A 13,031-nucleotide genomic window follows, 5' to 3' on the forward strand; every position below is an offset into this window, starting at 1 on the left:
AAAGAAAGTCTTGCTATGGAAAGGTCAGTGCATGTGGGAAATGGTAACATGTAGATGCTGGAGGAACTACAGGTTGGAAAGTGCTCCAGGAAGGCACAGGGCCCTGTGACTTGTTAAGTACATTTAAAATTTTGAAAATCTGTTTAATGGATTGAATGATTTTTGAAACTTCTAGCAAGCAATGGATTCATGAATACCTCTGAGGGGTAGTTCTATTTCTTGAGTTCTTTTTCACAAATTGACTTGTTTATATCTTAGATAGCATTTAAAACTATAACTCTTTGCTCTAATTTATACAAAATCAATATTGTTTAAAGAATGGGTTGTCATTCTTAGCCAACTTTGCCTTGAGAGGCAAATTATCTCTTAAGGAAAGGAGTAGTTTTTAAATCACCTTTAAAGCTCTCTCTCTCTTTCTCTCTCTCTCTCTCTCTCTCTCTCTCTCTCTCTCTCTCTCTCTCTCTCTCTCTCACTCTCTCTCTCTCTCTCTCTGTGTGTGTGTGTGTGTGTGTGTGTGTGTGTGTGTGTGTGTGTGTGTGTGTGTGTGTTTGTTTGACTGTATGCCACATTTGTGAATGTTCATGAAGGCATAAACTTATGTCATATCCCTTTGAGTTGTAGTTGCACGTGGTTATGAACCACCCAAGGTAGTGCTAGGAACAGAACTCTGTTACTCTAGAAGAACAGCAAGCACTCTTATCCCTTTATTCATATCTCCTGCCCCCAGTTTGTTAATCTTAAGAACTACTGCAAGCTCTCTTTATAAAATCAGTGATACATTTTGCTATCTAAACAAGTGTAAGTAATAGTGACAAGAAGTGCCTTATGGACACAGTTCTGTATGATTGCAATCTGGCAGTTCTAAAGGCAGGGATAGATAGTGTTTCTCTGTAGGAGAACAGTTACTAATTGTCTTCTCTAAGAGTACATCTGGTATCTAGTCTTATTTAACACTCTTACTTTCATGAAGGGTGGCCCAGTGAGAACATGGATTTTAGATATTGATAATCTCTCTGAAGTCATCAGTAACTAGTCTCTGGGAGGGAGCATCAATCAGTATTCCGTAAGGTGACTAGAAAGCTTAAATTGCATTATGTTAAGTCATATTCTATTAGGACCATCGCAGTTTTCACAAGACTTGTTGGGCTTGCTAGTTAGAATGAGGGTTAGAGAATTTATATTAAAGGAGGGACAGCTATCATTGCTTCCTTACAGATAAACACACTGAGGTATTAAGAAGTAAAAAGAATTTCTCAAGTTCAAGTAGAGAAAGAGATGAGACTGAAACAAAGGATGTTTGACTTCTAGTTCAAGGCTGCCTAGCATTGCAGCATTGGAGGCCAAATAAATAAATGTGTATGTTTACAACAGACTTGATAAATCCTTAGATGTCAGATCCACAGCAGATTATTAAAGGTCATCAGGTGTTCTTAATATACATCTCGTGCTTCTTCAGGCTAATGTCATGGAGGGTAACCATGCAAGCCTCTATAAAACCCTTTGCTTTCACTGCTGGAGACAGAATCCTGGACTCCAGGCCCATTGGCCTATCCCAGTGAGTCATTTCTCAAGTCCTTATCTTTTGGATACAGAAGCATATTACTAGGGAGTGTGAAGGGGAAGTCGACTTTAATCTTAATTGACTGCAAAACACTATTTATTAAATGATCTCTCTCTGTAAAATAGCACTAACATCGAAGTCAGGAATCCTAGGGCAGAGCAAAGGTTATTAGAAAAGTCATGCTTGCAATAACTATGACTTCTATCGCTCCGAATTTGCCATCAAAACACAGATGCAATTCTAAACAGACCATAACCGATTACAGAAGGTGCGATCTGCTGCTGCTCCACCTCTGTTCGATTTGCATGTCAGGGCAGGACAAGGTTTTATCTGAGAACTATTTGAGGCTTTTCTGTTGTTATTGCTGCTGATTTGTTTCCTTCATGCTAGAATACACTTAATTTTTTTCTCTCAAATTAATCTGTTTGTGAAAACAGCTCAATGAAATTTGTAGGTACAGCACATGTGGCTTCTGTAAAAATGTTTGCTTAACCAACATTTAATTTTTCCATGATATACAATAACTAAACCATTGTCTAACTATCTAAGAAATTATCCATTTGTACCAAAAGGATAATGGATCCTAAGTCTCTCTCCTCTATTAAGGTATCTGTATCTTTCTGTTGGTCAACATGAGGTAATACAGTGCAGCTTCATTAATTAGCAGTATATTGTGGGGAGAATGTACACTCAATTATTCTAAACCTACACTGATGATAACTTATTTAATATAATAAAAGAGATTTAGGCACACTATATGTTTATTTCCCAAGCACTGAAGAGGTAACCTGGGTAATATGGACATATTTGTTGCTAGATTGAATCCACATGAAGGTCACCCCGACTCGGGTGTTACTCAGTCCATCATGAACAGAAAGCTTAGGAGTAAACTGTGGAGAGGAAACAAACATGTATGGCACACACCAGAAGTGAGTTTCAAACATTATTTTTACCATGTTTGGGAGAGTAGAAACTTTATAGGTTTTGCATTAATTTTTTGTTTTTCATGATGGCTAAAAAAAATGATCATGTATATGAACCCTAATGGCTTTTGTCTGAAGTACATGGTGTGTTCAGTAATGGTGACTTACCTTCCATCTCTAGGAGGCAACCAAGAGCAAAAAGAGTATCTTGTAATGTTTTGAGAGTCTTAGACAACTATGGCTAACACCTGGAAGGGCATCGTCTCATGCTGGTGTTGGGTTCTGTTGAATGCCTTTGGCTTTAGGGGTGGAGCATTGTCAGCCCAGACTGTAAAATTTTATTTTAACTATATATGCATATTTATATAATAACTTACATTATTTAGGTAGATACTAGTATGATTTCTTATGAATTTTTTAAGCACCTCTGCTGTTATTTTACCCTCGTCCTTTCTTCTGTATTTATCTCCATCCCCCTTTCCCAGTTAGAGCCTCCCTTGCCCCCATATTCTTCACATTTCCCCATAGGATCATTTGTATCATGTGGTTGCTGCTCCATATCCCATCTCAACAGTAGCCTCATTTTACTTTCCTGACTTATACATTTACTACAGGAGATGTACTCACATCTGAAGATTTGGAGCTAGGAACCTCAGATAAGAGAAAACATGTGATGTTTGTCTTTCTGTGTCTGGGATACCTCATTCAATATGATCTTTTCTAGTTCCAGCCATTTACCTGGAAAATTTATGATTTCATTTTTCTTTACTCCCGAATAGACTTCAACAGCATATATGTACCACATTTTTGTTAACCATTCATCAGTTGAAGGGCAAAAGGAGATGACCTGAAAGCCTTCTCCTTGAAGACTAGCTTTCATGGTAGCAGAAGGTGCTGTGCAAACTTCCAAAGGGGGGAAGCAACCAACAATTCTAACCAGCTATGATATCTATGAACCACAACAATGATCAGCATAGTACGATAACCCTAAGGGTATAATCATTGCATATATTCCTTTGTGATAACCAACAGTTCTCTATTTGTACTTAAGACACTCTCAACAAAAGGAAAATCATGTCTGGTATAGGAAACTTAGACAAATACCCCCAGGTAGTGACATTATGAATCTTGAAGGAAACCTACAGCACCCACTTTACTAAACTAGCATAATTCCTAACCACATTCTAAATATTTGCCTTTACACTCAATGGTAAGTGTCATATCAGGGAAACCTTTCTTTGCTCCAGACAAAGACAGTTACAGTAAATGGCAAATCATTAAAATGAAGAGCTGTGAAGCCAAGTGCCAACTGATACCTGTACAAAACAACTCGTGAATAAGGCTTAGAGATCATTGTGCAAGAGGGTGCAGAAAGATTGTAAGAGCCAGAGTAACAGGGAGTTTGCTCTGAGATTTTTGTCTCCTAGTAATATCAGATGCTACAACCATAAAGTCTCACCAACACGTCTGCCTCAACATGAGCTAAACAAGTGCATAAACAAGAGACATGCTAGTGTGGATTGATAGGAGGAACAAAAGGAGGGTTGGGGCAAGTCCAGGAGGCCTCAACCCTACAGAAACAACCAGGGGCAACTAAGAAATGCTGAGAATTGGAGAAATTGTCTTCCCCAGGGAAGAGCATACCAGTTGGTAATTCAATACCAAACAGTCAGACCTGAAAACATGTACATATAACATTATACGTAGTTTAATGACATTTGGAAGGATTTCCCAATTGGTCATAAAGGAGGATATCCCAAGACAGTCTGTACAGTAAACAAGTTCATTAAACCAGCTGAGGGCGTCATCTCTGCAACAGAGGAAGGAGTGGGAGGAACAGGCCCTGCCACACCATCCTCACAGCCTAGCTTCAGTCATCATTTAGGAAAATACGTGTGGAGGTCTCAGAAGGACCTGCGTGGGTCCTCTATCTGCTCCTTTCTCTGCTATCATTTCTCGGATTATGAAAGCTTTCTAGGACTCAGTAAAATGCAGTATAGAGAGCTCTCATGTGCAGGGGTCCTAAGAAGGAATATAGTTTTAAAATACACACATAATCAATATTGTCAAATTAGTTAGAAGGTGAAATATCAGGGTCTTCCAAGTTTGAAAAAAAAATAAACAAACAAATTGCTGCATCTAAAATATATCAAATTACTCTGTCTAATATATGGTTTGTTTTTGGAGACAGTAGAACAATATTAGAGCTGAAAGAAATGTGCTAAAGGCTAACTTAGTAGTATATTATTCAGCTCTGTCTAACTCATATTCAGTATTTTGAAAACTTGCTTCTAAGTGATCCTGCATCATTTAATTTTCCCCATAAATCTATAATCACATTATTTTAATTTCCATTTAATTGACAAGTAGGAAGAAACAAACTAAAAATATTTAGTTCAACAAAAAAGTGTATTGCTCAAGATTATTGAGTAAAAGTTTTAGATTAGTTTTGATATTTAAATGTAATATTAAAGATGTAAATACATATATATGCATATATTTTATATATGAATATGTTTTCGTAGAAATCAAAATTGTTTACTTGACACTTTAAACCTTAACTTTAAAATTGTGTACATATTTTTAAGAAAAGTTCCCTGCATGGGAGGATAATGTGGCCCTCAGAAGAGAGATATGAAATGAAACTCTCAGTGCCAGGCACAGGAAATCCCTCATGTATTATTTATTAATAAGTTATTAGAGACACAAAAACAACTAGGCTATTTTTATTATTATTGGTTACCTGTCATAATTACATTGTATGATCCTGTTGCTGGAGACACTTCACACTTGGGTTGCAGAACGTAGAAAATCCAAACTGGACACACAAGGAAATGTCTTATTGCCTGGTGTATATATTGCAGGAACTGCTATACATAACACATACTTTATCTTTAATACTTTCTTTGTTTTTCCTTAAGTCTGAGTAAGATTTACGTGACTTAATCACTAATAAGATCATATTCAGCATCTGTCTAAAAGCAGAACCACATGCTTTCCAACGGGTCTATGCTGCCACAGAGCATGGGGTGAACTGAACTGCTTATATAAATCCATACATACCTAGTTAAAGAGCTTTGACGAAGGGCTTTAAATGATTATATATGATGAGTTGTTAACTATGCCTAACTCTTAAGATTTCTGTGAGTAAAACAAAATACTACAGCAGCATGAATTTTTAAAATGAACTGTTATTCCCCTTACCATTGGAACATTCATCTTGTCATTGAAGTATGTGTATCAGGGATCATGAGTGACAAACTCTTCTACAGAAGATGCTTCTTCTCCAGCAATGGTCTTCTTTAACACTAGGAACAGCAGGAGATGATGCAGGCAAAGATGCACAGTGTAGAAGTTTTTGATCTATGCTGTGCTCAAAATAACTGACAACAGAACTGCAGCCTATTGTCTTGGGATCATCTGGAGATGGCAAGTGATGGGCTGAGATCTTCATACACAGAAGATTGTGGTGGACAGCACCCAAAAATATGACCACATTCATATCGACAATGCAATGAATCCACATAAGCCATTTTCATGAAATTTGGATATTTATAGAAATCTTTAGCAATATTACCACCACTCTTCATTAAATACTTTTATTCCAGGTCCATTCATTCCATTTTCACAACCCAGTGAAAATCAAACCTTGTATCCTCATTTGGACATAAATTTCTTGAGAAGTTAATTCCCTTATGGCTCCTCTTTCCTGTTGTGTGATACTTTGTTTGTGTTCTGACAAATAAAGCTAGCCTGGAGATCAAGGGGCAGAGCTAGCCACTAGTTAACCACAGAGACCAGACAGTGGTGGCATACACCTTTAATCCCAGCACTTGAGAGAAGGAAGCAGGAAGATCAAGAGTTCAAGGCCACCCTAGGCTACATGAGATTGAACCTGTCTAAAAGAGAAACAGAGCTGAGTGGTGGTGGTGCATTCTTTTAATCCCAGCTCTAGGGAGGTGGAGACAGGAATATAAGGTGTGTGAAGACAGGATCTTGGCCCTCATTGGGTCTGAGGATTTGTAGAAGTAAGTTTCTAGTGGCTGCTGCTCTGCTTCTCTGATCTTTCAGGCAAGCTTTCTTTGTCAGAACTCAAACAAGCTATCACACAACACTTTCTATTCATAGTGTTGGTGTTTAAAGACATGTTTGTCTGCATTAGAGTTAGAGAAACTAGTTCATAGTGTTTCCCAAAACTCAATGAAGATCAGCAGGAAGTTATAGTAAGACAGTATTTTGGAGTGCATGAGGAACAATGGCACTAATTGAAACAAATAGGAACTCGTACTAGAAGTGGAGGAGACTGCAAAATTGGTAATACAAAAGGATTTCACCAACAGGTTTTCATGGGGAAATGAATGGAAGTTGGAGCAGTCAGTCAATTTTGTGTTATAATTTCCAAAACTTTAACTGTGGTGAGTCTTTCTCTATTATTTACTATAGTTTAGGGCATGGTAAAATTGTTACTGTATAAATGTGTCATTGAACAGAAACATTATTAACCATATCACCTCCCCTTATATCTGTCCATCAAAGTCAGTGAGAAGACTGTACTTTATTTTTTGAATTTAAAAATTTTAATTCAAATTATTTTGCTTTTTGTACTGAAAAAATTCATATAATGTATTCTGATTATGCTTCTGTCTTCCCCCAACTCCTCCCAGATTCTCCTCACCTCCTTACTCATTCAACTCCATGATTTTTTTCTCTCCTTCTTTAAAAAACAAACAGCAATAACAAATGACCAGGAACACACACACACACACACACACACACACACACACACACACACACACAAACCTACAATCCAAACCATACAATCAAAAGACCAATAAGACAAAGCAAAATGCCCAAACATAACAGTATGAAACAAAAAGTCTACAAAAATATCATTGAGTTTGTTTTCTGTTGGCCATCTTCCTCCTGAGTGTTGAGCATACCTTAAGTGTGATTAATATACCCAGTGAGATTCCATTGAAGTAGACTAAACTTTCTGTTGCCAGTTGAGTATCAACTATAGATAACATCATAGTTAAGAATGGGTTTCTGTGTCCATGTCCCCACTCAATGCTGGGACCCCATCTGAGTTGAACCTATGGAGGCCTTGTATAAGCTATCACGATCTCAAATGAGCTCATATGTGCATCAGTCCCACTGTGTTTGGAGGCTACCGTTTTCTTGGAGTCATCTATCACTTCTTGCTCTTATAATCTTTCTGACTCCTCTTCCACATAGGTCCCTGAACTCTAAGAGATGAATTTGAAGAAGACATCCTATTTAGGAGTGAGTGCTCCAAAGTCCCCCACTCATACCAGTTTGGGGGTATGTATTTCTTTCCATTTTCTGCAAGAAGACTTTACTTATAAAACAACTTCTATTTCCGTTTTGCCTTGGGGGTTGAGACGTACTATGTTTGTAGGAGGCTATTTTTAGAGGCTCTTGGTTGGATATGAACTGCTCAGAAATTATTGAGCCCAAGTCTAAATATTTAAAGGGAACCTTCCTTGAAAAAGGAATTTTACTAGTAAAATAATGTCTATAAGATGATTAATTTAAAATTGTATTTTGTAGACCATCAGAATACATGTGTATTATGTTTTCTTTTGGTCTGGTTTTTGTTGGTTTTAAGCCACTTGTAATTTTACTGTCTTAAGGAATATGCTAGCGCAAAGACCACAGAATTTTTAAAAAGCAATTTTCTTCTTAATTAAAGGTTATTATATCACTTACCTTTTTTCCTTCCTGTCCCTCCCATAAACTCCAATCCCTCTCAAATTGATTGCTTTCTTTATTTGATTACTATTGTTTTACATACATACACACACATATACATATACAAATATATATACAATTCATTAAGTCCATTTTGTTGTTTGTATGTATTTTAGGGCTTATGACTTTTTATTAGATAATTTGGATCAACTTGGGAAAGGCTAGTTCTCTCTTTTTCAGCAGTTATTAGTCACCTGTCATTCTTTGTCTAGGGATGAGAATCATATTTTTACACTTTCAAGTTAGCATGTCTATTCCATGTTAGCATATTTATTGATACTGTAATTGTTCAGGTCTTGTTCACTCAGTCATTTCTAGGAGATACAGTCTCACAACAGACTTTAAGATATTCTGGCTCATAAATCTTTCCATCCCCTTTTTTTGCAATGTTCCCTGAGCCTTTTGGGCAGGAGCTGTGTTGTAGATTTAGCTGTTGGAGCTGGGATTTCCATGGTCTGAAATCATGTCTGGTATTGGAAATCTGGCCAACTGTCTGGAGCTAGTGAGGTCATTGGTCTTAGAAGAGGACACACTGCCACCACCAGACAAGCATGCTTCCTAATTACGTTCTAAAAAGTATCCATATGCCCAGAGATAAGTGCAGTTCTCACGCCTCCTCAAAGACTGTTCTACTTTCAGCAAGCAGAGGCCATTCCAGAAAACCACAACCGAACACAAAGAAGACACCCAAAGATTTAAACCTGTATAGCTTACAAAATTTCAAGAGAATTGGGATTATTTAGTTTAAACAGAAGTTTCAAGATTCAGATTTTTTTTATATAAAAAAAAGACGTACTCCATATGACAGATTGAAAAACACTAGTTACACAAGAAATACTTAAGAAGAAAAGTGCGGTCTGGTGGGTGGGGCCTCCTTTGCATTGTCTATGTTGAAAGAGAGGCTACATCTGAGATGCTGTCTATGACCTAGAGGCATTGTTGCCCCACTGAAGTTTCATGCAATGGCTTTTGATTCCATGATAGTCTGTTGGGTTTAAGTTCATAGAAATTCAATTACTACCAACTTTCATTGTTTTAAATAAAAATATGCCTATTTTTTCTTTCTATATTCTCTGAATATATATCAAGCAGTACATTCTCTTGAAGACCTATTTTCAGATGCTGGAAAACTACATAGTTTTAGACTGAGATCAAAATATTCAGGCAGCACACCAGGGTCCCCGGAGCTTTCTGCACCTGAAAAGAAGAAAAGGAAAATCCAAACACTTTATTAGCAACTGTACACTCTTCTTCGAAGGCATAGGCTTACCCTGCTGTGTTCCCATCACTTAGTCTTCCCTCCTCCAGGGAGACACTCAAAGCCAAGCTCATCAGGGCTGCAAAGCAGTCTGTGAAGGAACAAAGCATCCGTGGTTAATGAACTGGTCTAGCAGGACTACCCTGCTAATGGGAAACTGGTCCTCTAACAGTCAGGTGAAATGTGCTGCTTGTCCTTGCAGACCCCTTTTTATTTTATTTTTTAAATAGAGAAGGAAAATCTGCTGTTAGAACCACTATAATTGTGTAACATTGGAATTGACCCAAATGTTCTGCAATCAGCAAGAATTCCACAGTGTACATATATTTTTTCCCCATTTCCCTTTGCTCAGGGTAATTTTACTCCCTTCAAATTATTCACACCTGAAAGAAGAAGTAAAGAAGGCATCCTGAATGATATGGCATAATGAGTTATTTAGTATTTCACCTTAAGAAGGGCTTGACTGGGAAAACATGAACCTTCGGTTTTATTGGAAAGAACTGCAAAGACTCAACTCAGCCCTTCATGCTTTCTATAAAAATACACTCATTACATTGTGTAATTAACCTCACCTTGGTTCTGCCATTGATGTCTATTGTCTTATCAACATCAGTTAGTTTTTTAATGGAAGACTCCCAGGCCCTACTGTGGCCCCTTTGATCTTTAAGATGTGTGACCCTTTGATATCATTCCATAAAATTGTACCTTCATGATAAATGTTTCAAGTCTACACCAATCATTTTTGATCTTTATAGAGGTCTATATTTCCTATTTTTGTTTTTTGTTTGTTTGCTTGTTTCTTCCCTGAGTTGTCCTTCAAATATCTAGTAAATTGTGACATGATAACAATCCAACTTTCTTTCTGGAACAGTCACAGCCTGCATCATCATCAGTACAGGGATCTCAGATTCTACTATTTCCAGACATGGACACCTCAGTATGCTTCTTACCACTGTAATGTAAATGGAAGAGTTTCTTCTTATCAGTGGAGATTACATTCTAGATACTTAATGGATGCCTGAAATCATGAATAGCACTTTACCCTTACATACACTGTTTTTTTCCCTTTACATGCACATGCTAAAGTTTAATTATTGTGAATTATGTACAGTAAGAGATTAGAATAATGAATAATAATATTTAACAATTCTAACAAATTACTATAATAAACATTATGTCAGTGTATCTCTTAGTATGGTTGTCAATTTCACTGAATCTAGAATCAACTAAGCTGCCAGTTGCTGTGCACTTCTGTGACAGTCTTTCATGATCAAAATATTTGAAGTAAAAAGACCACCCTAAATGGATGTGGCACCTTCTGGTGGTCACTCAGACAAAAGGGCATGGAAGAAGAAAGTTATACATTTTACTTTTTGTCTTCACTCTTGCAGGGAAGTTCATGTATCCTTTTGCTATGACATTTCTTCATAGTTATAACCAATTTCTTTAAGCTTGCAACAGACTGAAGACCAGCAGGTCTCCAAGAACCCTCCAGGTCCTCAGTCCTAAATTGGAACTACTGATATATCTAAACTTGCACCTAATTTCACTTGATTCTTTACTTTTTGTCACTGTAAATCTCTTCCATTACTAGTTTGCATTTTGGGCCAAGTTAAAGTGGAGATTTTTTCATAGAGAAATCTCACTTGGCTTTGAATAATTTACTAAATATCTTCGCAAAATATTGTAATATTACACCTTGGTATAACCAAAAGAGACAGAGAGAGCTGACGTATGCAGAACTGTCTAAGTACAGAGGCAGATGAACTAGAGGGCCATACTATTACCTCCAATTCCAAGAGGTGGAAGGAGTTTTCATCCATTGATTTTTAGAGACCAGTTTTGAGGAGGTTTCCAACTAAAGTGTCCTTTATTCTCCTATAGTTCATTTATTGGTAGGAGAATCATGGTAGCTAAACCATACCTTCATTTTCAATTATCCACCCTACTATTTATTGAACATAATATTTCAGTTTAGGCTATAACTGGCTCTCACCACATCCTGAAGACGGCAATTCTTCCTTGCAAGTAGATTCATTGAATGACTTCTGATTCTTGGGATTTACCTTGATAAATTATCAAACTTATCCTCCAATTAGTATTCCTGATGCAGAGCATAAGAAGGAAGCCACAGGCTGGTTTAGATGGAGTGCAGACACTTTTCTTAATCTTTAGAATAGCGTTCTTGCCCATGTACTTCTCTCATTCTAAGAGCTCCATCTAGGTAATTTGGAGTAGATTAATTTTTTTAGATTCCTGGCATTGATGAGCATCCAGTTTCTATCCAAAGGCCTTAACACTCTGTCAAATGATATACTGGTTTTAGGGTATGTGCTGTGTAACTTCTCATTGGAATATGTGTACAAATATATTAACTAAAAGCAGAGTTTTATTACAGTTTAGTGTTTTGCGGGGGCTAGTTTTATTTTGTTTTCTTGGTTCTGGGGTTTTTTGTTGTACTGTTTGAGTTTTTGTTTGTTTTTTGAGAAAGAACTTAAAGTTGATGGGCAGTGAGGGGGAGAAGATCTGGAAGGACTTGCAGGAGAAGAAGAATTAGATCAAAATATATTTAAATTCACAAATTGTTTTTAATAATAATAATAATAATAATAATAATAATAATAATAATAATGGATCAGTGAAGTGATTCCAATTAAGTTCAGCTTAGTAAATGTCCGAGTTCATTTTCCTGTTTGCACTAGAATCATTTCATTGATTGTGGAAGTAAACAGAAGGATTAAATAACAACAGCAACTAACGCAACCACCACCAGAAGGCAAATCCTGTCTAAAGAATTGTGGCTATATTCATCTCAGGTGAAGGCACTCAGGACTGCAGATCTGGAGGTCATACACATTTTCATATAGCTATGTCCTATGTATTTAAAGGTGCCGATAGCATAAATACATTTGTTAACTGTATGGAGCATGCAGAACAAACAGTATCTTCCTCTCAAGTCCAAAAGGACTGCATGGTGATAGCAATAAATTAACAAGGCAAGTCGTTTTTATTTGACTGGGATACATTTAGTTTTCACTATATCAGTTGGAGACAAGCAAACAAAACTTCAAATAGACATTACAGAGGTGCCTTACCAGTTAAAATGTCACAGCAGTGAGCAGGAGGTGTCTCCCGGGGAAGCAGATCTCAGAGGAGAGCTCCTGAGGAAGAGGGTTTGACTCGCGCTGTTTCTGTATTTCACCAGACAGGATGTGTCTGCAGAGCTGTGACAAAGAAGTAGAAAATAGTATATGTGTAAAACATTGAGCCACTCAGATTTCTTCCTTTTACAAATGAACTGTTAACTTCCTTCTTTTTATAAACTCTGCAGCTTGTAGAAACAGAAATTATAAAATCAAGTAATCATCATATAATGAAATTGACTCACTAGAATCTATGTCATCATAGATCTAAAAACTAAATTCAGCGGATTTACTGAAATTAATGTGAAATTTTTATTTCATAGTTCTAGCCCAAAACACATTTTCAGCTAATGTATTGCTCTTAGTTTAAGGAC

The 13,031-nt window shown here is 36.9% G+C and overlaps 1 long non-coding RNA gene across 1 annotated transcript in view; it reads right to left on the reverse strand.

The window, feature by feature from the left end:
* The window catches only part of LOC128097579 (uncharacterized), a 32,799-nt gene extending 20,077 nt beyond the window's left edge, over positions 1-12,722 (reverse strand). The window contains exons 1-2 of the long non-coding RNA XR_008213906.1: positions 12,610-12,722; positions 9,527-9,605 (exon numbers count right to left, since the gene is read on the reverse strand). This is a non-coding gene — a long non-coding RNA (uncharacterized LOC128097579). The remainder of the gene's footprint in view (positions 1-9,526; positions 9,606-12,609) is intronic.
* Between the last annotated feature and the right edge of the window lie 309 nt (positions 12,723-13,031).

The sequence above is a fragment of the Peromyscus californicus genome, unplaced genomic scaffold (assembly GCF_007827085.1).
Source record: "Peromyscus californicus insignis strain IS unplaced genomic scaffold, ASM782708v3 Scaffold_5__1_contigs__length_169319896, whole genome shotgun sequence".
In the NCBI taxonomy this organism is placed as follows: Eukaryota; Metazoa; Chordata; class Mammalia; order Rodentia; family Cricetidae; genus Peromyscus; species Peromyscus californicus.